This window comes from Sus scrofa, chromosome 17 (assembly GCF_054392235.1).
Source record: "Sus scrofa isolate SSC_HxYL_T2T_F1_AM1 chromosome 17, Sscrofa_HxYL_maternal_Yorkshire_Landrace_v2.0, whole genome shotgun sequence".
Classification (NCBI taxonomy): Eukaryota; Metazoa; Chordata; class Mammalia; order Artiodactyla; family Suidae; genus Sus; species Sus scrofa.
In genome coordinates, this window is record NC_139399.1 from 62408119 (window position 1) to 62434972 (window position 26854).

The 26854-nt window shown below is 43.5% G+C and overlaps 1 long non-coding RNA gene across 1 annotated transcript in view; it reads right to left on the reverse strand.

The window, feature by feature from the left end:
* The window catches only part of LOC106506721 (uncharacterized), a 49723-nt gene that overhangs the window by 16915 nt on the left and 5954 nt on the right, over positions 1-26854 (reverse strand). The window lies entirely within an intron of this gene.

Consider the following 26854-nt stretch of genomic DNA (forward strand, 5'->3'; position numbering starts at 1 on the left):
AAAATAAAAGGCTTTGGATGAAAACTACTCTATGAAACTTCTCAGATGGATAAAATGATTGAAGACCAAATCATATAAGGGCTGTGGCTTAAAAAAAAAATCCAAAATGTTCTGAATGAACCCAAAGTTGTAAAAATTAAAGATATGTTAAATTTTTAATGAAGTACATTTTTATTTAAACAAAAAACATCTTGGAGTTCTCTTGTGGCAGCAGGTTAAGGATCTAGCGTTGTCACTGCAGTGACTTGAGTCACTGCTGTGGGGTTCGATCCCTGGCCCTGGTACTTCAGCATGTCACAAGGGTTCGGCCAAAAAAAACAAAACAGAAACGAAAACAGAACCCATCACATTAAAGCAAGTACGTGGGAGAGGCGAACATGGGACATGCTTATTACTAACAAAAAGATGCCCCCAAATAAAACAAACGAAAAATGTATATTTTGTTTCCCTCTTAATGTTTTGGTGAAGGAGGATGACAGACAGACCTCGAGATTCATCATTCTCTACAAAAAGTGACGTGAAATATTTCTCATTTGCCTTTATTTAAGCAATTTTATTTAACATTTCAGAATCAAAAATGGATCATTAATGATGCAAAACTGCCTGAATATTTTACACACTGAGATTCAAGTTGCTACTTTTATTTCACTTGTTCTGCACGGGAGCCACCAGATTTGATCCATGTGTTTTTTTTTTGGTTTTTTTTTTTTTGTCTTTTCTAGGGTCGCACCTGCAGCATATGGAGGTTCCCAGGCTAGGGGTGTAATCAGAGCTGTAGCCACCGGCCTACGCCAGAGCCATAGCAATGCGGGATCCAAGCCGCATCTGTGACCTACACCACAGCTCACGGCAACGCCAGATCGTTAACCCACTGAGCAAGGGCAGGGACCGAACCCGCAACCTCAAGGTTCCTAGTCGGATTCGTTAACCACTGCGCCACTACGGGAACTCCAGATCCATGTGTTTTGAACAAATATGCTAAAACTAGGGCCACAACGTGTGTCCCTTCCCCCATAAAAAAACAAATTATATTTTATAACTGCATTGGTGTAAAAATAAATACCTGAACATTAAATATTAAAACATTTTCTTCAACCTAAAAGGTCAAATTTTTTCTTCGGATTTTAAAAGCCATTTAAAAAAAAAAGAATGGAGGAGTTCCCGCTGTGGCTTAGTGGTAATGAACCCGACTAGTACTCACGATGACACGGTTCAATCCCTGGCCCGGAACAGTGGGTTAAGGATCTGGCATTGCTGTGAGCTATGGTATAGGTCACAGATGAGGCTGGGATCCCAAGTTGCTGTGGTTGTGGTGTAGGCCGGCAGCTGCAGCTCTGATTCAACCCCTAACCTGGGAACTTCTGTATGCTGCAGGTGCAACCCTAAAAAGATTTAAAAAAAAAAAAAGAATGGATATATCCATATGTATAACTGATTCATTTGCAGTAACCTGAAACTAATACAACATTGTAAATCTACTATGATCCAATAAAGTTAAAAATATATAATTAAAAAAAAGGAGTTCCCGTCGTGGCTCAGTGGTTAACGAATCTGACTAGGAACCATGAGGTTGCGGGTTCGATCCCTGGCCTTGCTCAGTGGGTTAAGGATCTGGCGTTGCCGTGAGCTGTGGTATAGGTCACAGATGCGGCTTGGATCCCGTGTTACTGTGCCTCTGGCGTGGGCCAGCGGCTACAGCTCCAATTGGACCCCTAGCCTGGGAACCTCCATATGCTGCAAGAGCGGCCCAAGAAATGGCAAAAAAAAAAAAAAAAAAAAAGACAAAAAAAAATAAGACAAAAAAATATATATATATAATTAAAAAAAAGACATACAAACTTTTTTCATGGGCCCACTGTGTCCAGTGAAGAAACTGCCTTGAAGGAAGGGCATTTTATAGCAACACAGATTAAATAATCATTAAATCCAATGACCACATGACAGTTAACATTAACAAAAAAAATCTGCCAGTGATTTGTCACAATTATGAAAAACATCGGCATTCCAAAAAAAACTTCAGTACAAAATAATAATAAACTGAGAGCTCAAATTGAAAGACTATAAATAAATTGTGGTGCCTTTATTCAATGGAGCATTATTCCATCACTAAGAAAATCAGAGTTTTCAACAAACATATAACTGTTTTTTAATGTGTTTGAAGAGCAAAGTACTTTTTAATGGATTTTCTCCCTAGAGTTATTGGAGGTCTGTGGAAATGAACACATCCATTTAGTGGGTAAGCTAACATTGACTTTGGGAAATTTTGGGGAAGGCCTAGGGGTGATATCTATTGAAATATAAACTGTGTATACTCTTTTTTTTTTTTTTTTTGGTCTTTTCAGGGCCACGCCTGTGGCATATGGAAGTTCCCAGGCTAGGGGCTGAATTGGAGTTGCAGATGCCGGCCTATAGCCATAGCAACACCAGGTCCGAGCCGCACCTGTGACCTACACCACAGCTCACAGCAATGCTGGATCCTTAACCTACTACGTGAGGCCAGGAATTGAGCCTTCATCCTCATAGATACTAGTTAGGTTTGTTATCGCTGATCCATGACAGGAACTCCTGTGCATACTCTTTAATTCCACTTTTAGGCATTTATTCTATAAATTCATTCTCAGATGTGTGCAAACATGTAAGGGCATCAATATTCCTGGCAACATTGTAACAGCAGAAAATTGAAAAAGAAATTCATATCCATCATTGATGGAGCAGTTATATAAATAATGGTCTATCCCCCCCCGGAGTACTATACAGTCATTAAGAAGAATAGACATGAGAAAACATGACTCATTGGCCAGAACAGTATTACTTGCTTATTCCTAAGTCAATGGCTCTTAATCAGGTGTATTTTTGCTCTCCAGGGAGACTCAGCAATGTCTGGAGACATTTTTGTTTGTCACAGCTGGGGTAGAGAAGGCATGTTGTTGCTACAGGCATCTAGGGAGCAGAGGCCAAGGAGGCTTCGAAGCACACTACAAGGCACAGAACAGCCCTCCACAACAAAGAATCATCCAGCCCCAAATATCAAAAGTTTCAAGGTTGAGGGAGTTCCTGTGTGGCTCAGTGGGTTAAGGATCTGGTGTTGTCACCACAGTGGCTTAAGTCACTGCTGTGGTGTGGGATCGATCCCTGACCTGGGAACTTCCGCATGCTGTGGGCATAGCCAAAAACAAAAACAAAGGTTTTGAGGTTGAGAAATCCTGTTATAAACTGATCACTGAGAGGAGAATGGCACATCAAGATTTGTGTGTTTAAATTAATAGTTTTACCTTTTAGGACAAAAGAGGGTCCAGCCTCCCTTCTGAAGCATAATATCTAAAAAGAGTCAACATTCTGGGAGCAAAGAGGAACAGAATGGTTGCTGTGTAAGGAGTTGAGAGTATTTGACACATATATAGAAAATAGAGTCTACATAGAAAATCAGAGAACAGTATAAATACAATATTTCCATATGTATGTAAAAGATTGAAAAGGATATACATTAAACTGTTAAAGGCATTAGCTGGGGAGGAGTAGAATTTTAAGAGATTTTTATTTTTATTTATTTAATTTATTTATTTTTTTCCTTTTTAGGGCCAGACCTGTGGCATATGGAAGTTCCCAGGCTAGGGGTTGAATTGAAGCTACAGCAACGCCAGATCTGAGCCGTGTCTTCAGCCTATGCTGCAGTTTGCAGCAATGCCAGATCCTTAACCCACTCTTGAGCGAGGCCAGGGATTGAATCCGCATCCTTATGGATCCTACTCAGATTCTTAATCCACTGAGCCACAGCAGGGACTACTATTTTTGTTTTTCGTACTGCTTCATATTTAAAAAATTTTCTATAATGTTTACATTTTATTAATAGAAGAAAAATTACAAAAATATTTCAAGGATCTCCCCTGTGGCAATGGGATAAGCATCTGGCACTGTCATTGCAGTGGCCTGGGTCTGATCCCTGCCCTGGGAACTTTGACATGCCAAGGGCACGGCCAAAATAAATAAATAAATAAATAAATAAATAAATAAACAAACACAATAAAATTGAGGCATAAATCCAGCAAGAATATAGTTCTTGAGGTTTGTGGGGTTTTTTGTTTGTTTTTTTGTTTTGTTTTGTTTTGTTTTTTTGCTATGCTGCCATTTTCTAAAGTTGATTAATGAAATTTAAAAATTGAATGTGTCTATGAAAGCTGAATAAATCTGACATTTTCTGACAAAAGCTTAATTTCCCATATTATAGCAGAAACTGAATTAACCTGATGAAAATACTCAGGTTGTTTAAAAATTCTTCTTTGCTTTGAGTACTTTTATTTTCCATATATTGCACTGAATGAAATGGGAATGAGAAAGCCCAGTTTCTAGAACACAGTTTGTTAGGTATGAGAAACTAGGCGAGTTTTTCATCTCTCAGAATATCAAAAGCACCCAAAGGAAATGAAATCACTATCTCAAAGAGATAGCTGTGCTTCCAAGTTCCCTGCAATATTATTCAGAGTAGATTAGATATGCAGACAATCTAAGTGTCCATCAAAGGATAAATGAATTAAAAAAAATTTAATATATAGTGGAAATTTTGTATAGCTAGCTATTTAGCTATATAGGGAGGGGAATATTATCCAGCCATAAATAAGGAAGGAAGAACTGCCATTTTCCACAACATGGATGAAGTTTCAGGGCATTATGCTAAGTGAAATAAGCCAGAGAGAGACAAAGACATAGTACTACTTATCTATCTATCTATCTATTTATTTATTTATTTGTCTTTTTGCCATTTCTAGGGCCGCTCCTGTGGCATATGGAGGTTCCCAGGCTAGGAGTCCAATGGGAGCTGTAGCCGCTGGCCTACGCCAGAGCCACAGCAATGCGGGATCCGAGCCACATGTGCAACCTACAACACAGCTCATGGCAACACTGGATCCTCAACCCACTGAGCAAGGCCAGGGATTGAACCCGCAACCTCATGGTTCCTAGTTGGATCCGTTAACCATTGAGCCACGATGGGAATTCCCATAGTACTACTTATATGTAGAATTAAAAAAAAAAAATAGGGAGTTCCCGTCATGGCGCAGTGGTTAACGAATCCGACTGGGAACCATGAGGTTGCGGGTTCGGTCCCTGCCCTTGCTCAGTGGGTTAATGATCCGGCGTTGCCGTGAGCTGTGGTGTAGGTTGCAGACGTGGCTCGGATCTGGCATTGCTGTGGCTCTGGCGTAGGCCAGTGGCTACAGCGCCGATTCGACCCCTAGCCTGGGAACCTCCATATGCCGCGGGAGCGGCCCAAAGAAATAGCAAAAAGACAAAAAAATAAATAAATAAATAAATAAAATAAAAATAAAAAAGAAAAAGAGTTCTACACACAAACACACACACATACACCAACACCCACACTTAAAAAAATAAAAAATTAAAAAATTAAAAAATAAAAAGTTGAAGTCATAGAAACAGCAGAATGGTCAGGGGCTGGGGGGTGGGAAATCGGGGAGCTGTCAGCCAAAGGGTATAAGCTTTCAGTTGTAAGATGAGTAAGTTCTGAGGATCTAATGGACAGCATAGTGACTGCAGTTAATAGCACTGTATTATGTATATATACAAGTGTGTGTGTGTGTGTGTGTGTGTGTGTGTGTGTGTGTGTGTGTGTGTGTGTGTGTGTGTGTGTGTGTGTTGAAAGTTCTTGGAGTTCCTCAGTGGCTCAGCAAGTTAAGGATCCAGCATCGTCACGGCTGTGGCGAGGGTTTGATCCCTGGCCAGGGAACTTCCGCATTTTGTGATAGGGTGCAGCCCAGGGGGAAAAAAATGCTAAGAGAGTAAATCTTTTTTGCGTTTTAGAGCCACATCTGCAGTCTATGGAAGTTCCCAGGCTCAGGGTGGAATCAGAGCTGCAGGTCTATGCCAGAGCCACAGCAACGTGGGATCCAAGGGGAGTCTGTGACCTTACAGCTCAAGGCGAGGTGGGATCCTTAACCCACTGACTGAGGCCAGGGATCAAACCCGCATCCTGCTGGATACTAGTCGGGTTCATTACAGCTGAGTCAAGACAGGAACTCCAGAAAGTAAATCTCAAAAGTTCTCACACATACACAAAAAAGGTAACTGTGACGTGGTTGAAGGAGGTATCAATTCATTGGTTATAGGCATCATCTGACAATGACAATATCAAATCATCACTTTGCACACTTTAAATACATTACAATTTTGTCTGTTATACCTCAGTAGAGCCGGGGGGCGGGGAAATAACAGGAAACACCTACATAGGACCTACTGTGGGCTGGGCATGGTCCTACATACTTTAGAGCTCACTGTGTGCCTGCAGCTGTTACTATTATCCCAATTTCACACAGGTGGGCACAGAACTCTGCATGCCACGTCCTCCCTCTGTCAATTGCCTGGGTTTTTGTTGTTGTTGTTGTTTTTGTTTTTTTGGCTTTTTTTAGGGCTGCACCCGAGGCATATGGAGGTTCTATATGCCATAGGTGTGGTCCTAATAAGCAAAAAAAAAAAAAAAAAAAAAAAAAAATCATTTGTTTGTTATTTGCTTCCCCTCCTGAGAATCTAAGTACACAAAGACAGAGCTACTTCTATTTACTATGTCCAGAACAGTGGCAGGCACAGGGGAAGTCTTCAGAACATGTCTGCTGAATGAATGGATGAATGAATGAGTGACTAGAACAAGCCAGCAGCCCAGATGGGGTGGTTCTGAACTGAAACTGCCTGTCCCATCCAAAAGGGGCACTTCCTACTATGCTCCCCCTGCTTGAGCTCAAAGGGAATCTGGGAACTTCTTGCAATGTCTCATGCTAAGCCAAAAATCTGGACTTCATAATGTAAACTCTCCAGGTTATTTTATTTTCTATTAAAAATAACCTTTTGGGAGTTCCTGTCGTGGCGCAGTGGTTAACGAATCCGACTAGAAACCATGAGGTTGTGGGTTCGGTCCCTGCCCTTGCTCAGTGGGTTAACCATCCGGTGTTGCCGTGAGCTGTGGTGTAGGTTGCAGATGCGGCTCAGATCCCATGTTGCTGTGGCTCTGGCGTAGGCTGGTGGCTACAGCTCCGATTGGACCCCCAGCCTGGGAACCTCCATATGCCGTGGGAGTGGCCCAAAGAAATAGCAAAAAACAAAAAAAAACAAAAAAAAAAAACCTTTTGTCGGAGTTCCCTGATGGCTCATGAGGTTAAAGATCAGGAATTGTCACTGCTGTGGCTCAGGCTGCTGCTGCGGTGGGGGTTTGATACCTGGCCCTGGAACTCCTGCATACCAAAAAAACCCCAAACAAAAAAACCCAGGCGGGAGTTCCTGTCATGGCTCAGTGGTTAACGAACCTGACTAGTAACCATGAGGTTCCGGGTTCAATCTGTGGCCTTGCTCAGTGGGTTAAGGATCTGGCATTGCCGTGAGCTGTGCTGTAGGTCGCAGACTCGGCTATTTTCCATGCACCCTTATGCAGATTAGGCTAGGGGTCTAATTGGAGCTACAGCCGATGGCCTGCGCCACAGCCACAGCAACGCCAGATCTGAGCCACGTCTGCAACTTACACCACAGCTCACAGCAACTCCGGATCCTTAACCCACTGAGCAAGGCCAGGGATTGAACCTGCAACCTCATGGTTCCTAGTCGGATTCGTTTCTGCTGCGCCACGACGGGAACTCCAACAAACAAGTGATTATTTAACACACGTTTCAGGTGGAAATACAACTTTGAAAAAGTATAGAGACTGGTGAGGGGAGAGGTTTTGGCCCAGGCGTGGGGGAACAAGATCAGGCCAGAGGCCGGAGCTTGAGGGGGAAGGAGGTGAGCCTTTGGTAAGTAGATGGGACCCAAAGCCAAGGAAGGGCTGAGGCCACCCTGGCAATGAATCCTCAAAAGTCCTGAGGAACTCAGCAGGGCTCTCTGCCTATGTCTGGACCCACATGACAAATAAGAAGGAAAAGGAAAAAAAAAAAAACCCAAAAAACCAAAAAACAGCGGAAACAAATGAAGCCCAAGAAAGCCGGCAGTCGTGAAGCAAAGAGGTTTCAGGTTCTGAACTCCTGGATGAGCCAGGCTCACCAGCCAGTGGCAGGCAGCCCAGGACCAGCCCAGGATGTGGGCACAAGGGCAGGACATTGACTTGAAGGCTGCCGGTCAAAAGCTTGACAGCACACTTTGCAGGCTCCCCAGGGAATGCCGGGAGCTGAGGGGGCTCAGCCAACCCACCCCAGCTCTCGCTCCCAACTCAGCCTTCCCATCAACCCACTCCGCCCACGGCAGGCACACGTGACAGGCAGCCAGAGGGAGGCCGGCTGCCCGGCTAGTGGCTCCTCCCGCGCGGAGGGAACCCTCAGGTGGAAGGAGGGTCCCCTCAGGTGGAAGAGGGGTCCCCTTGCTCAGGCACCAACCCCGTGTCTCAGCTCTCTTCCCACCTCCCTTTGAGCAGGACGCCCCCTCGACGCTTCACTCACAACCACACCCCCTAATACCTCCATATACACCTTGCAATAACAATAGGTAAGTTGACGTTGCGCTGGGCTTTTTTCCATGCACCCCTCTGCGGATTCGCACCTTTACACCCTCCCAGGGTGAGACTCTAATAAGATCCCATCATGAGGATGCAGGCGGTGGGGCAGGGGGAGTTTCTGGCATCACAGGCAGTAAGCAGAGCACCTAGGGTTTGAATCTGCCACCCTGGCTCCAGACTCTGCACCATTCCTACCAGAGTTAGCAGATAATTCTCAATTTCCATCCCGGTTTCCACAGTCACTGGCTGTGTGCCTGAGGTTAAGTTACTTAGGCTCTCTCCAGCTTCTGCTTCCCCCTTCTAAAATGGGATGAGGGGAGTTCCCGTAGTGGCGGAGTGGTTAACGAATCCGACTAGGAACCATGAGGTTGCGGGTTCGGTCCCTGCCCTTGCTCAGTGGGTTAAGGGTCCGGCGTTGCCGTGAGCTGTGGTGTAGGTTGCAGACGCGGCTCGGATCCCGCGTTGCTGTGGCTCTGGCGCAGGCCGGTGGCTACAGCTCCGATTTCACCCCTAGCCTGGGAACCTCCATATGCCGCGGGAGCGGCCCAAGAAATAGCAACAACAACAACAACAAAAGACAAAAAAAGACAAAAAAAAAAAAAAAAAAAAGGGATGATAATAATAATTGTGCTGGCCTCCAGGGAAGGTGGTGACAGCTGAATGACTTAATACATAGAAAGCCGGTTTTAGCAATCAACTAAATGCCCAGGGCAAATCCGGGCAGCTGCCTGCTTTTACAAATAAAGTTTTATTGGAACGCAGCCGTACTGATCCTCTGTGGCTACTTTCTCACTATGACTTGGTAGTTGAGACAGACGATATGGCTCTCAAAGCCTAATATGTGTACCTGATGTTTATATGTGACATAAATTCAAGAGCAGACATCGGATCCCATTTATCATTCTATCCCCAGGTCCAGGAAATACCTTGCACATAGTAGGTGCTTTGTAAAAAACCAGCATCATCAGCGGTAATAAATCATAATTGTTACGACATAGCATGCAGAGGAAATTGGTAATCACAAAACTTCAGGCATGCTTCCAATTTAAAATGACCCCGATCTGCTTTTTCAGTATTCTGTAATTTCAGCTAGAAGGCAAGTAATTATATAGTATTGGAATGTCATTCGGCTGCTTGCATTTATATGGAAGGGGGTTGGTCGGTGTGGGAGGAGACCAGCTTTCCTACCTTTTATTGTTTTTGAAGCTATAATGATCATAAGATGAAATGTAGATCCATTCTGCAAACTTCAAATAGTATTTTTAAAACAATTTTATTAAAGTAGAGTTATTTGCAACGTTGTGGTAATTTCTGCGCAAGAGCAAAGTGACTTGAGTTATACACACACATGCACATACTCTTTTTCATATTCTTTCCATGGTTTATCACAGGATACTGAATATAGTTCCCTGTGCTATACAGTAGGACCTTGTGTCGGATAATGTATTTTTTTTTTTTTTTTTTTTAAGGCCCACCCTCGGGATGTGGAGGTTCCCAGGCTAAGGGTCGAATGGGAGCTGCAGCTGCCAGCCTACACGACAGCCACAGCAACGCAGGATCCAAGCTGCGTCTGCGACCTACACCACAGCTCACGGTGACGGTGGGTCCTTGACCTACTGAGCAAGGCCAGGGATTGAACCCGCAACCTCATGGTTCCGCTGCGCCACGATGGGAACTCCGAATAATGTATCTTTTAAATGTATCTAGAGCAGACACAGACTAGTGTCCTGGACACTGTTTGAGGCGGTGATGATAGATAGGGTGGTGGCAGAGTGAGAAAGAGGGCAGAAAAAGGGTAAGGAGAAGTGGCATTAGCTCATCACCCCAGCTGAAAATCAGCTCAATGAAGGGTTGTAAGCAGGCCCCGCCCCCGGTACCCAGCATGGGCGCTCCTAAGTACACTCAATGGGCATTTTGTTTTTAGGGGAGGAAGGTTAACTTCACCAGAGGCAATTCCCAAGCATTCCCAAGAGAACGGTCAGCTTTGTGGCTTCCCCACGGTACGTTTGGAACAGAGGGCTGATTTCCCCCAGCCATCTACAGATGGAGCCTGGGCTGCCCTGCCTGGCCACCAGTTACTGGGTCTTTCCACTTACTTTTACCATTAAATTAAGACAAAAAGGACAAAAATCCCCCGAGACGCTCAGCCCAAACAAAGTACTTTAATATAAAGTCGTTTGGGAACTAGCTGGTTGTTTTGCATTAGCCACTTTTTCTTCAATTAGTGCAGGAAACGGTGTTAATAGTTAGTGTTCATTCAACCAATGTTGCCTTTTGCTTCGTTTTTCACTTGTTTATGCAAAGACTGTAACCCCTGAAGACAGAAACCAGCTCACAGCTGTATTCCCAGCACCTAAAGCAGCCCCTGACAGGTAGGCTGTAGTCAGCTCTATTTGCTGAAAGGAAGTGTACACTGGTTCTCTTCCAAGGGCTGGTGATCCCAGGGTCGGTGAGATTAGCATGCTCCCTGCCCTCCTGGTGCTTATATTTTATTGGGAAGAGGCTGAAAAGGATCAAGAGAACAAACAAGTTCCTTATTGCTAATCCTGACAAATGCTATGAAGGAAACAGGATGCCATCAAGAATTCAGGGTCTTTAGGAGTTTCTGTCGTGGCTCAGTGGTTAGGACGCAGGTTTGATCCCTGGCCTTGCTCAGTGGGGTAAGGATCTGGTATTGCCATGAGCTGTGGTGTGGGTTGCAGACTCGGCTCAGATCCCGACTTGCGGTGGCTCTAGCGTAGCCCAGTGGCTAGAGCTCTGCTTCAACCCTTAGCCTGGGAACCTTCATATGCTGCCAGTGCAGCCCTGAAAGACAAAAAGATAAAAAAAAAAAAAAAAAAAAAAAGAAAGAAAGAAAAAGAAATTCAGGGTCTTTACATGAGACCTGGGTCTGAATTTTGGTTCTAGATCCAGTTCTGAAACTAGGGTGAGGCAAGTGAGGCACTAGCCTCAGGCACAAACTCTCAGAGGCACCACAAAAACCTCAGTAATTGAGATACATATTCTTTTATTTTATTTATTTTTTTGTCTTTTGTCTTTTTAGGGCCACACCCATGGCATATGGAGGTTCTCAGGCTAGGGGGTCTAATCGGAGCTATAGCTGCCGGCCTATGCCACAGCCTCAGGAACGCCGGATCCTTAACCCACTGATCAAGGCCAGGGATTGAACCCTCAACCTCATGGTTCCTAGTCAGATTCCTTTCTGCTGCACCATGACGGGAACTCCCATATTATTTTAATACAATATATTTTTTAAAAAGATCAAACTAATGCTCCCCAAATCTATGCTGAACAAAACACAAAATTTTTAAATAAAGACAGGACTGAGATTAGGGTGGGGCAAGAGAGGGGGGCCGTGCAAATGTTCTCTGCACCTGTTTCTCCCTCTACAAAGTGAGGTAACAGTAGTGCTACCTGGAGGTTCCCTGGGGGCTCAGGGGGTTAAGGATCCAGCACTGTCGCTGCTATGGCATAGGTTCGATCTCTGGCTCCAGAACGTCCATGTGCTATAAGCGTGGACAAAAAAAAATCTAACAATAGTGCTGCCTTTAAGGCTTTGTGAAGATCAAATGTGAAGGGGAGTCACACAGGTGCTGACACCCAGAAAGAGCTCCATAAATGGCAGTTATTATTATCTTATTATTTTCATCAGTGTTATTAGTTCTGCAGAAGTCCCTCAATAGGAAGAAATACTTAAGCAGTAACATCAACATAATTCAGAAAACTAAAGGGACAGTCACAGCATTTTGTCGGACAAGCATCACTACTTGTGATGCCATGATTATTTTATGGACCATTAAGAAACACTTCCAAGTATAATTTTGTGTGTGTGTGTGTCTTTTGTCTTTTTTTAGGGCCACACCCACAGCATATGGAGGTTCCCAGGCTAGGGGTCTAATCAGAGCTGTAGCTGTGGGCTTAAGCCAGAGCCACGGCAGTGCCAGATCCGAGCTGCGTCTACAACCCACACCACAGCTCACAGCAATGCCAGATCCTTACCCCACTGAGCGAGGCCAGGGATCGAACCCGCAACCTCATGGTTCCTAGTAGGATTTGTTTCTGCTGCACCACCTCAATGGGAACTCCCCAAATATGTGTCAGATGCCATCAATTACAAAATGCAGGCTAATTTCAACATGTTGAAATTTTAAAAACTAGTACTGGGTCACCCAAAACCATGACAATGAAGCATAAATGTATGTATTAAAGATTATTTCCAACCAGGAGTACGTAAATAAACATTTTCTTGGACATTGTGACGAGTTCATAAATTCTAGGATCCTTGAGCATCTAGAACTCATCATTTAATAATGATGGCTGAGTGAAAAAAAAATGAATGAATGAGACATGAAAGAATTAGTTAAAGCTACAATTGAAAGGTCTGTGTTCATAAATAGCAATGGAAATTATGTAAAATAGCAACAAATGCCCTGGAGAAAGGCAGATGGAAAACTCTAATGATATAAAAATAAGGAAGACTTGGGTAGACATTTTTTTAAATTAAAACAGCAGTGGCCGTGTAATCCTGCCGTGGTTAACCTGGGTTGTTTTTAGAAGAATTCTACATCATTTTGACAAAATGACACATGTTAAAATCCATCACATGTGCTGTCTCTGTCCTGGATAGGTAAATGGGCAGTCACCATGTTTAGGAGGTGAATCTTAATAAATATTGAAAGGATGAATGAGTGAATTCTGTACATATGGGATCCTGAACCTAGCCCGCTAATTTAATCAGTCCAATTTTCAACATCAGAAAAATATGTGGATTCCTCCCACAGAGGGGATATTCACAGACGGCAAGCATTCTTTCCAAGGGATTGGGCTTGATGTATTCAATTGAGGTTTATGACAATTAACTTAAAAGAAAAACTGTCCATTTTTTAAACTATTATTATTTCCAGACATTTTATAAGAAAGGAGCTACGCACATTTCTGTAACTAATAAATGATTTTCCTGCTGGGAGTTAATTTTTCAGTCACTTTGCATAGTTACACGAGCTAATTTTTCCAAGATTAGCAGTATTCTAACACTGCCTTGGAATATTAACACCAGTCCACGTTGTTGCTTTGTTCAGTTAAGTGCATATCTTAGCATTTATAAAATTCGGTAAATATTATTACTGTACCGTTCTGTTTCTGTTCTTTTGAAGAAAGCAGGGGAAAAAAGTATACCTCCTGTATTGAATTAAGAGTATACAGACTTCTTTCTCCCCTTTAAAAAAAAAAAGCATGCTGGCAGTTGAAAACAGGTGCTTATTCAGTTCCCTCAAGATATGAAAACAGATCAATGTACATTTGAAACTCCTCTTTCCTCAGAGCAGAAAATTGTAAGGGTTGAGCAAAACAGAAAACAGAGTCCTTTTCTAAATATAGCAACGTCATCTGACCCCACTCGTCTTTGTACTCAGAGCATTAAGGTATCAGACACATTGCTTCATGGATGTGGCATATAATTACTCCAGGAAAGGAGCATATGACCAACCAGCACAGAGAGACATGTTGGGCTTCTGTCTGTCCTTTTTGATCTAAGGAAATAAACTTAAGAATGTTGTTGGGACAACCCCACGTGACAGCATGTCATTGGGGTAAACTTCCCTACTGCACACAGAAAGCACTTCTTTGGTTTTATTTTCATAATCCCTTTCATAGCCACCGATGTTTAAACACTTTTCACACAGTAGACCTTTTTTTTTTTTTTTTTTTTTCCTGTTTGCTTTTTTAACCGTGAGTCTGCACACTGGGGCTAATTCCATTTTGCCGGCTATCGTGGTCATTCCTGCAGCATTACATTGTTCTCAGTGTCAATCCCCTGTAATTAATCTCTGAAGGTGGCGTTTTGCTTGTCTTACTTTCAAAGGCTCCTTTAGGGAGCAGTTTGGACTGGGCTCCTTCACGTTTTTAGGGCTTTCCATCTTTGGTTTTTTTTTTTTTTTAATGTTTAAAGAGCAGGCCACAGGTTGACTGCATTTCTGGACATTTCAATTAAAGATGAAATTGGGAAGGAGGGGCCATCCCCACACGTGGAGGTGTGCACCCGTAAACGCACATTCTTAAAATGCCTCTTCTATTTTGCAGAAGGGAGATCCTTCTAGCCAAGCAAGGGTTTACAAAGCCATAATTAAGAAGGAACTAAGACTTGCTTTTGGAGGGGTGGGGGATGGGAGAACGGATACATATTAAAATTGAGAAAAGGCCTGCCCAAGACTGGGAAAAGGCAGTTGTTCTCATACTGCTAGCAACGTTTACCAAGGGGGAAATTTCTGTTTGTCCTCTGGGCCCACGGGAGGGAAGGAGTAGAAGGAAGTAACTCGGATTGTCCCATAGTTGAAGGAAGCAGAGGCCTCAGCTGCTTGCTAAAAGTTCAACTTTAAAAAAACAAAAAAGTAGCTCAGGCACATGGCAAGTTGTGGACCACAACTGAGAATTTAGTTTGAGAATTCTGGTATTTCTCCTCGGAAACCAACCACCCTGTCCCCCTGACCTGTTCAATGATGATATCCCCTGATTTGTTCTGGATGTATTTCCTCACAAATCTTCTAATACATGGTATCATTATTATTTTTTTTTAACAACTAGAATGCATTTAGGTATTATTACATAGTGAAAACTATTTTTTTCAGACTATGTATTCTCGACAGACATGGCAAAAGACTCTAGTTTTCTTTAAATATCCCTTTTTTCAAAACAACCCTCAGAAGTTAGATTAAACACTGAGTTTGTCTCTCTGACCTTTACTTGTCTTTAAAAAAAAATTTAAACTGCTTTTTTGGAATGTCCCTCGCAACATGATAAATCATAACTTAATCAACTTCCCCAGAGGCTTTCAGAACAAGAGAAAAAAAGTTCAGCTAAGATCAATTGCTCTGGGAATTCATCCTAAAAGGTAACACTCCCCGCTATGTGTTTTGTTCACGGTGCAGCATTTCAACAATTCACCGCGAAAACCAGCTTTCCTTTTTGATGCTGGCTGAGGAGCCTAGGCCGGAGGGAAAAGGCAGACAGACACCAAGCATAGCTCAGGGATTATCCAGCTCCAGGTTTTACTTCCTTAACTGCTGAACTGAAGCCTGCTCTGTGATGAGGGATCCCGAGTTAAGTTTCAACATTAAGGAAACAGTAAACTCATTTCCAAGAGCTGTCTTCCCAAATTGCTCGGCTTCTAAATATGGAAGCTTCCTTTGTTTTCCAGGGCTTGTGCATACAGCATTTTCCCAGTCTATGGAGAACTCTCTCTCTCTTTTTCTCTTCTCCCTTTTAATAATCAAGAGTCCTTGAGAGCTCATTAATACTCAAGAGTATTCGTAGTTTCCTCTGTACAATGTGGAGCTTGTCGAGAAGCAAAAGAGTTCCTCCAATAACATTATCTATGGACATTTTCTGCCTCTTTTTCCCCGAATCCTATTCGTGACTTCATTTCTAATTAATCACTTGGCTCTCAAGATAATTCAGGCAGCGAACTATCTTTAGGAAATGAACTCACTAAAATTCGCTGTGTTTTACTACTTGAGTTTGCCCAAGCTGCTGCATTTTTTTCTTTTCTCATAAAATCTAGAGGTATTTCAATCTTTGCAATAAAAAAGGTGGATCTAAAAAACCCCACTATTTTCCCATATCGCTGTAATCAATTTCATTGTATCACAAAAATAGAGAATTTAAAATCTCCAAAAATATCCAGCTTCCCCCTTTTTCCCCCTTATATAGTCAGTAGGTCAAAAAACCCACATGTAGTCATAGGGAGTGAACACATTAGATACAAGTTTTAAAAATTCTGTCTTATACAAGTCATTTTAAACTTGAATCTTCAAAACTCTGTTCCTATAGAATTTTTCACTGAAGTATGGTATTTTCGCATATCCATGTACATTCATATATGTTTATACACTCGCAAACACTTCGGTTCAGTGATGTTATTGAGAATGAGAACTGGAGATTAAAAGAATTTTGTTTATTCCAACTCTTTGATTATTTAAAGGGAAGTTTATGCTAAGAAAAGCTATTTTGCTTGTCTTAGGATCTTTAGATTCTGGTTCTGGATTTGCCATACAGTTTTGCACTGAACCTGAAGTGGCTCCATTTTCTCATCTGTAAAGTGGGTCCATTGGGAGACATTGTTTTAAGTTATTTAAATGTGTATGATTTTCAGAGCTGGGATTTAGGTCATGCAAAAGGAGACATCCAAGTCTCTTGTGACTAGCTGGTGCCACCTTTTCACTGATAGTTTATTTTGGCCCCGGACAGGCATTAGCCAAAAAAGGCTGGGTTCTGGGAGTTCCCATCGTGGCTCAGAGGAAATGAATCTGACTAGTAGCCATGAGGATGTAGGTTAGATCCCTGGCCTTGCTCAGTGGGTTAAGGATCCGGCGTTGCCATGAGCTGTGGTTAGCTCACAGATGCAGCTCTGATCTGGCGTTGCTGTGGCTGTGGCATAGGCCAGTGGCTATAGCTCCGATTGGACCCCTGGCCTGGGAACCTCCACATGCCACGGGTGCGGCCCTAAAAAGACAAAAACATAAAATAAAAAATAAAAAATAAAAATAAAAGGTTGGGTTCTGGCAGCCGGGCTTTCCTGCCCATTTTCTGTACATTTTCACCAGCCTTTGACTCAAAAGAATCTGATTAGAGTCAATTCCTTTAGTGCAAGTGGCAGCAGATACCAGAATATCCAGAATTGTCAGAATCTCATTTCCGGCTTCACGCAGCCTCCCTGTCTCCGTTTTGCATAGTTTTCAGCTTTGCCAGAATGGGTCCGTTGTACTTTTGGGAATTTCCTCAATCACTCATCATTTTAGGCTGAACAGTAATGATTTATCCAGCAAGAGTTATTACAATGGACTGTGGTCTCAGAAGGTGGGAGAGTGTATCAGACCTACACCTTCAGACTCATTTAGATATATTTTGCATGAGTTGTGATTAATGCCAGGTAATTTCAGAGGATGGTTTTTACTAGTAAACGAATCACCTTGACTCCTCTTGGTAGACTCAACTTTAAAAGTTCATTTACTGACATGTTCAAAACCAGGATCTCACACATAGAGTTTAGTGGTTTAATGTCATGCTTCTTAAGAAAGCAGGCAGATTGAGCAATATTTTAATTCAGAAACAAGTTGCTCAATGTGTGTCCTCTGAACACAACAAGCCAGAGAAATGGAAACGATAAAGCACAGGCTGTACATGAGTGTGTTCCCGCTTTTTGATGGATTTCACATTTACAACCAAACACCCATTGTTATTAAGAATTGCCTGGAAAGGTCAGATGGAAGCATCTTACTACCCCCAGAAGGTTCTCTGAAATAGCTGAAGGCACCCAATTCACCTAAAACAACACAGTAAGAAGAACTTTATCTGAGTTGTTGTAACGTGTCTGGCTCTAAAACCCTATGGAGCATGTGAGATCAATGCAGGTGGATTTTTTTTTTTTTTTTTCTTCTGCCCACAGAGACGTTGAATTATTTAAAAAGCCACTGGAGTTAAGGTTTCAAGAAAGGCAAATGGTTTGTGTTTTTCTGATGTCAAAAGGGATAAACACACCATTTAACAGTCAACAGACAGCAATAAGGGGCCTTGTAAAGAGTCTCCCTGAAGCTAATTTCAGGGGAGCCTGAACCAGATAATACACATACACACCTAGAACCTTTCAGTAAAAGATAATTCAGATCCTGTGTAAATTAAACCTAAAAGTATATTTCTCAAAGTGTATTTTCTCTTTTCTGTTTCTAGAATATTTCGAAAATGCCTCCATGGAGAAACAGGTGTTTAATGAGTGTCAAACCAAAGGAAGCAGAGCTTGGGTCCCAGCCCTGAAGGGGGTTAGAACCACACAGAGAAATACAGTTCTGCATATCTCCGTGACTCTGGGCCCAGGACCCTGGTTTCTGGATGGGGAGGGAGAGGGGAGAGAGTGAAAAGAGCTCCCGGAGGTGGGAGGGTGAAAAGGTGTAAGAAGGAGATGAATTTAGAAAGATCCAGAACATCCGTCTATGCCAACCTTTTTTTTTGGAACTTGAAAACAGACCAAAATTTATTTATTTTTCCATTTTTTCAACTTTTATTGAAGTGTAGCTGATTTACAATGTGATTCCATGCCCACCCTTAATAGCTATTGTACTTATGGAGTTCCCACTGTGGAGCAGTAGGTTAAGAACCTGACGGCAGCAGCTTAGGTCGAGGAAGAGGTGCGGGTTCATTCCTGGCCTAGTGCAGTGGGTTAAAGGATCTGGTGATGCTGCAGCTGCCTTGTAGGGCAGGGATTCAATCCCTGGCCTGGGAACTTCCACATGCCACGGTGTGGCCAAAAAAAAAAAAAAAAGTTGTTGCCCTTAGAATTCTTCTCTGGAATGCAGATACGGTATGCACAGCCAATCAGGTCTCCTGAGTAGATTAATGAGTAGTCAGCCATTTTGCTCAGGTAGGAGGAGGACAAAGAAATGGAGAGAAAAAGGAATTTTTTTTAATTAAAAGGAAGGGCGAGGTAGAGTAATAACAGCAATAATAGTAATGATGGCAATAACTAACTGGTATGGATGTTTCTGGAGGGCGGGGTTTAGGGCAAGGGCTTTCTTTCTCTTTCTTGGCCCAGTAGGCAGCATGTGGAAGTTCCTGGGCCATGCTACAGCAGCGACGGCACTGGATCCTTAACCTGCTGAGCCACCAGGGAGCTCCAAGGCTTTTTTTATTCTTATTCCCTACTTATCTGGTTAGGAAAACCTCAGCCTAGCTGAGGCTCCCTCAGTTTCCTAAAATCCTTTAGTCATCTTTCCTGAGGGCATCTGATACTTTTCCTACCTTGAACTCCCACTCTTGCTAAGGGTCATCTATGTAAGACAGCTGCACCGGCCAGGGTGAAATTATGAGGTTTCTAGTTAAAATAGGAGAGAGAAATATCTGGGTTCTCCCACGGTGTAATGTATGATCTCTGGTACCCTAAACAGTCATAGCCATTCTCCATTGGAATCTGCATTCTGCCACTCGAAACTGTGTGACCTTGAGCCACCTAGCCATGCCTCAGTTTTGCCTTCTATAAAATGGGTATAATAATGGTAGAAAGCCCTAGCACCATTATGAGAACCAAATATCTTAATGCATATGTCTGGCACAGAAGAAGCTCTATATTGGATATTGTTTTTGTGGTGGTTTTGTAGGTTGTTTGTTAAGAAACTGCCAAGTGCTGATGACTTTCTTCAGCATGGAACTGGATTAACTAATAATCTTCTAAAGAAAATATTAAAAGTCAATGATTCTTGGGAAAATTTATCTTGCTAATAGCATGACTTATCCACTGCAGAAACTTCTAAGAGCTGAATTAATTTATATACGAGCCCATTTTTAGACTAGAATTCTTTATGCTTGGAGTTCCCCCTGTGGTGCAGTGGGTTAAGGATCTGGCATTGCCATAGCTGTGATGTATGTTGAAACTGCTGGTCAAATTCAATCCCTGGCCTGGGAACTTCCATATACCATGAGTTTGGCCATTAAAAAAAAATGCTAGGAGTTCCTGTCATGGTGCAGCAGAAACGAATCCGACTAGGAACCATGAGGTTTCAGGTTCAATCCCTGGCCTTGCTCAGTAGGTTAAGGATCCAGTGTTGCCTTGAGCCGTGGTGTAGGTCAAAGATGCGGCTCGCATCTGGCATTGCTGTGTCTGTGGTGTACACCGCAGGCATGTGTAGATCCGATTAGACCCCTAGCCTGGGAACCTCCACATGCCAAGGGTGCAGCCCTAAAAGGCAAAGAAAAAAAAATTTTACACACTTGAACCCATCCTGTTTCCTGAGAATAGAATAATTCCGTGATAAAAGAAAGCGAGCTCCGCCACAGTTTCTACAACATATTTAACAAATACTGCATTGACCCAACAGGTGAGGAAAAGGAATACTTCCAGGTGTAAATAGAACACCTGATTAGGCTAATTTTGGCAATTCATTTTTTTTCCCTAGACAAAAGTAGAGTTTTCAAGCCAAATGATAATAGTACCAAAAAATTGAAAACGTCTGTTCTCTACCTGGAATTATATCTGTTTTAATTTTAAAAATTATTTTTTTTCTTACATTTTTTGGCAGCACCCGCAACATACAGAAGTTCCAGGGCCAGGGATCGAACCCACCATGGCGGAGACAACACTGAATCCTGAACTGCTGGGCCACCAGGAAACTCCGTGTTTTTATTCTTAATGTTTGTATGTGTGTTCCCTCTTGTTTTTCTTACTCATACCTGTGAACAATGATCTGTCTTAATTTTATGGGACTCTGCAAATTGTTGGTTTTTTTTTTTTTTTTTTTTTGGTCACAATTGTCTGCTTTTAAGTTCACGGAGTCCTTCCTTCTATTTCGATTTACAGATATATCCATACCTCTGTGGTCTGGGAGGGACACAGTTCATTGAGAAGAGCCCTTGCTGAGGGGGGATGGAGACCAGGAAGCTAGAACTGGAAGAGGCACCTCACACATGATTTCACCCCTAAGAAAAATGTGGTTTTTTTTTTTTTTTTTTTAATTTTGTTTTGCTTCGAGTTTTTCCACTTTTCAACCAGACTGTATTCAGATTTTACTCGAAAAATTAAAAATACAAAAAAAACACCCCAAGTTTCCCCAACTTATCTACTGCCTGCTGGGCTCACCTGCCAGGTCCAAAGAGCAAGAAGCAGGGAGAGGGGTGAGCTGGGCAGGGGAAAGGGGGGCAGATGCGGGGCAGGAAGAAAGGGGTGGGGCGGTGTGTGTGTGTGGGGGGGACTCGGGCTGCTTTCTTAGGTCTCCTGGTTCTCATTTTTTGTCTCTCCCTCCCCATGGATTTCCCCAAAGTGTGGAAAACCAGCACATCTTTTAAAGTTGGTGAGAGAGCGAGGGAGGGAGGGAAGGAGGTGCAAAGAAAGAGGGAGGAGTGGGGGGGGGAGAGAGAAAAAGAAAGGGAGAGGTCACGTGATTTTCTGGAACGCAGACTCACTTCTTTATTTTGATTCTCGCGTAAACGTCCTGCCTCCAACACACTTTGCCTGGATCAGAAAGGGTAAAGGCACGTCCCCCCGGAAAGGGTCACTTCTTCAGTTCACGGCGAACCAATTCTTTGATCCTCCCTCATTTTGTTCCTAAGATTTACTTCTCTTTCAAATCAAATAATTTGTCTCTTTCTCCTTCTGAGAAAAGCTTTCTAGATGCGATTTCCCTTTTGAAAGGAGGACTTTGAAGTCCTTCCCCAGCACATCCTTTCTTAAAGGGAGGGGGTGAAAGGGGGCAGCCCCCGGGGCCGAGAGCAGTTTAAAAAGTCGCTTTCCAAAGACCCCCCCCCCGCCCGGTGCAGACTCTCAGACGGAAACTTCCCAGCTGCGGGAAGACATTTCCAAATGCCAGTCTGTGGCTGGCACACCTTTGCTCCCAGGTGAGGCACACAAAACGGCTTTCTTTGGACCCCGAGGGCCCCATGCAGGTGGAGGCAGGCAATGCAGAAAGGAAGCCTATTTTTAGACTTGAGTACAACCACGTCCATGGGAGGGCTACAGGCTTTGAATTAGCAAGGCTTCTATAAGGTATTTAGTCCTCGTTGCCTGGGACGTCAAGGCGGAATAGCGGGAATCCAAGGTAGTATATTTCCTGGGGGGTTCGATTTCAAGCTTCCGGTGTGTGCAGCGTTACCTTAATCCCATCTGGAGCATCACTGTGGATGACGCCAGGCTGCAGCACCTGCCCCACAGTGGCCAAAAATGGTGACAACAATTCAAGCCTCTCAATGAGGAATGAGATGTTTGTACACGAAATGACCTTTAATTGTGTCTTAGAAACTCTTGTCAGATCAACATGTGGTTTCAGTTACTCTGCAGAGGTTATTGCATTTCAAGCTGTTTTTTTTTTTTCAGCATTTAAATGAAGTATTTTCTCTTTCATATATTTGATGTGGCTCAAAGAAGCTTGCTGCTTTTTTTCTCCTTTTTCTCACAGATTTTATTGTTTGATTAGATCTTTTTGTTAAGTCAGATCAAAGATGGCTTTTTCTTTCTTTAGGAGAGGTATTTTCTTAAAACAAATCAGTAGAATGGAATTCACAGTAAAGAAGCATTTTATTCAAAAGATTTTGAAAAGGGAAAAGATTTCAATAGGCATGAAGAGACTTTTTTTTTTTTGGCCACAACTGCAGCACGTGGAAGTTCCCAGGCCAGGGACTGAACCCACGCCACAGCAGCAACCTGAGCTGCTACAGCGACAACGCTAATGCCAGATCCTTAACCCACTGAGCCACCGAGGAGCTTTTTATTGTTGGCTGCCCCGCAGCACATGGAGTTCCCGGGGCCAGGGATCAGATCTGAACGGCAGCGGAGACCCTAGCCAAAGCTGCGGCAACCTCAACGCCGGACCCCTAGCCCACTGTGCCTGGCCAGCTGGGAATCCAACCCATGTCCCAGTGCTCCCAAGATACCGCTGATGCCGTTGTGACACAGCAGGAACTCTGGAGGAACATTTTTATTTTTGTATTATGTTTATTTGTCAAAGAGTTTGATGAAAGTAAATACCTGGGCATTCTAAACTTTGGATTTTCCACAGAAAGACTTCGGCAATCTTAGCTGGACAGGTGAATGGTTACGGAAAACGTCCACCTCACATTTTAGGACCTGGGAAGGAATATCAGAGGGCGAGTAGTTCTGCCCTTCTTAGCCCACTCCCGCCTTTAATGTGCAGATGCTGGCCTGAGGTCCCCGCTCCTGCTGTTCTAGCCACTTGGAGTGTCCTTTCCATGCCTCTTGGTTGGACCCGCTTCTTCCTGTATTTCTTTGCTTTTTTTCCCCCTGCATCTGTTGAGATGACCATACACTGGAGTTTTCTTTCTCATTCTCTTAATGTGGTGCAGTATTCATTGTTTATTTATTAGCTTCTTTCTTCTTTTTTTTTTTTTTTAGGGCCATGCCTGCGGCATATGGAACTTCCCAGGCTAGCAGCAGAGCTGGAGCTGCAGCCGAGGCCTACGCCACAGCCACAGCAATGCAGGATCTGAGCTGTGTCTGTGACCTACGCCAAAGCTTGCAGCAATGCTGGATCCTTAACTCACTGAGTGAGGCCAGGGATCCAAGGCGCATCTTCATGGATACTAGTCAGGGTCCTAACCTGCTGAGCCACCATGGGAACTCCCTCTTCCTGTATTTTAAGAGGAAACCCAGGAGTTTCTAGAAAGCACCGGTGTCCCTGTAACAACCTGTAGTTGCTCTATCAAGGCACATTACATGGAAATGACGTGTTCATTTGGTGGCCCTCGCCTCAGGGGCACGAATTGTTCTGCTCTCCTCTGTCTTTCTCCCCTCCCCGTGCTGGATGGAGCACAACGTGCATCCGTCAGTCTGAAGTGAACAAAGACAGAAATGTGGTATTTGCTTCACTATAAAAACAGTGTTGAGGGGATTCTTGGGAGTATGCGCAGTCACACAGTAAATGGTAGCTGTCAAATGTCACCAGTGGACCACATGGATGATGCTATAGCGCACTTATTTATTTATTTTTTTGGCCACACCCGTGGCAGTGACCTGAGCCACAGCAATGTCAACATCAGATCCTTAACCCACCAGGCCACCAGGGAACTCTCTAGATAGCACATACTACAATTTCAAATGATATGTATTTTTCTTATTTACTGTGTTAATTCATCTATCTCTTTAGCTTAAAATATCTACTCTAGGGAGTTCCCATGGTGGCTCAGCGGGTTAAGAACCCACCTAGTATCCATAAGGCTGCAGGTTCGATGCTTGGCCTCTCTCAGTGAGTTAAGGATCTGGCGTGAGCTGTGGCGTAGGCTGGCAGCTGCACCTCAGATGCGACTCCTAGCCTGGGAACTTCCATATGCCACAGGGGTGACCTAAGAAGAAGGAAAAACAAAACAAACAAACAAAATACTTCTTTTGCTCTCCTCTCCCTCAGCACCCTTCAAAGAGGAGGCACAACAGAACTTTCCTGACTTGGCCTTCGCCAAGGAAATTGAAATAGGCAAAGCATTTGGTGTATAGAACAAGTGCTCCGTGATGCCAGGACCGGCCAGGTTATATTTGCTGCCCTATGCCACGCTCTTTGGCAGGTTGCCTGGCACACAGTAGGCATCAAGAGCTGTGTTGATGAATGAGCGAATGCATGAATGAACGTCCATCTCAGCTACTGGTACATCCATTGAACTTCAGGCACCGTTTAAGATCATGAATCGTTGTGGGAGAAATTTCCCCTGCATTTACAATGCAGTGGTTGGATGGCTAACCATTTAATTTGAACATTAGGTGGCCATTTGTATGCCCAATTAAAAGTTTCCAACCACAGTTTTCCTTGTGTACATAGGGCCCCTGTAATTAACCGTGTATGTAAAATGCATTAGGTTTTTGTGCTAGAAGAAACGACAAGGAAATAAATATACCTGTGGAAGAGAGATGCACCTTCAAGGAATTCTAGGAGTGATAAACACCACAGGAGTTCCCTGGTGGCTCAGCAGGTTAAGAATCTGGCGTTGTCACTGCTGTGGCTCTGCTTACTGGCAGGGGCTTGATCCCAGCACTGGGAACTTCAGAATCCCCAGGCATAGCCAAAAACAAACAAACAAACAAATTAAAGCAATTAGGAAATGCTTTTTCCTTGTTTAGAGCACAAGGCTTCTGAGAGCGCAGATCCAGGGTCTGGCCAAAAAAGAAACGCAAAAAATACAATTAAGAAAATAATTTTAAGGCCAATGAAAGATCTGACCATGTAAAAAAAAAATTTTTTTTTTTTTTTTTTTTTTTTTTGGCCGCATCTGCAGCATGCAGAAGTTCCCAGGCCAGGGACTGAAACTGCACCCTGGCAGTGACACCACCAGATCCCTAACCACCAGGCCACCAGCGACTAAATAGCTTGACTCAGTGTATCAATTAGCTTTTGCTGTAGAGCAGTTGTAGGTTCACAGTAAAACTGAGAGGAAGGTAGAGAGATTTTCCAAACACCCCCTGCCATTTTTTTCTAGGTCTTCTTGTTTTTTTTGGTCTTTTTACCTTTTCTAGGGCCGCTCCCACGGCATATGCAGGTTCCCAGGCTAGGGGTTGAATCGAACCTGTAGCCACCGGCCTATGCCAGAACCATAGCAACGTGGAATCCGAGATGCGTCTGCAACCCACACCACAGCTCATGGCAACGCTGGATCCTCAACCCACTGAGCAAGGCCAGGGATCGAACCCGAAACCTCATGGTTTCTAGTTGGATCCGTTAACCATTGAGCCGCGACGGGAACTCCCTCTTTTTCTTTTTTGAATGAATGATTTTTATTTATGTATTTTACTGTTATTTCCCCAACACAACTTTTTTCTTCCCCACTGTACAGCACGGGGACCCAGTTACACATGCATGCATACATTCTTTTTTCTCCCGTTATCATGCTCCATCATATGTAGCTAGACATCGTTCTCAGGGCTACACAGCAGGATCTCATTGTTAATCTAGGTCATATTCTTCTAGATTAAACCAGAAGAGTGTTTGGGCTTATCTGTGCAAACAAGCTGTGACTGCTGGACTCTCTTATGCAGTGGTGGTTGGCGGGCCATCTCTGGCTGATGCAGAATGGCCTCCCGCACGTGTCTGCTGGCTGTCCCACTGGCTCGTGTTGGAGTCCTCAGCTTGGACCTTTGTCCCTGTTCCAAGGGGTCACTCATCCTCTAGGAGGGTAACCCAAACTTCTTCACCTGATGGTCTCAAAGAATGAAATATACAAAGTGGCTTGAGGGCTGGGCTCAAGCCCTGGGCCACAGTCGCCTGGGCCTGAAGAGCATGCTAATAAAGTATTACCATTGGGGCGAAACTGGTTGAGGCAAAACTCAGAATATAATCAGTAAATCAACTCCATCTGGCAGACATAAATCACTGAGTAAACACGCAGAAGAGAGGATGTCACTACTAGGGCTGTGAGCTTCAAGCAAAGCAATATTAGCAGGCAAGAGTTGGGCTATACTTATATTCAAAAATTAGTTGTTGTTTGTCTGCAGGTCCAATTTAACTGGGCATTCTTGGGTTTTTCGGGCAACCCTACTGTTAACTCCCATGTTGTAGAGCTTCACTTTTCCATCAGGAGACCTGGAATTCACTGTATGACAAGTGACCCAACAACTTAGAGTGAGGAGTCAAGGGCCGAGTGTATAAACAATAGTAAAATTTAAGTTCTTATTTTTTTATAATATAGAAGGAGGTTATATTAACCTGCATATGGAGGTTCCCAGGCTAGGGGTTGAATCCGAGCTGCAGCTGCCGGCCTGCGCCATAGCCACCCAGAGCAATGCAGGATCCTAGCCTCATCTGCCACCTACACCACAGCTCACAGCAATGCGAGATCCTTAACCCACTGAGCGAGGCCAGGGATCGAACCTGACTTCACGGATTCTAGTCGGGTTCTTTACCTCTG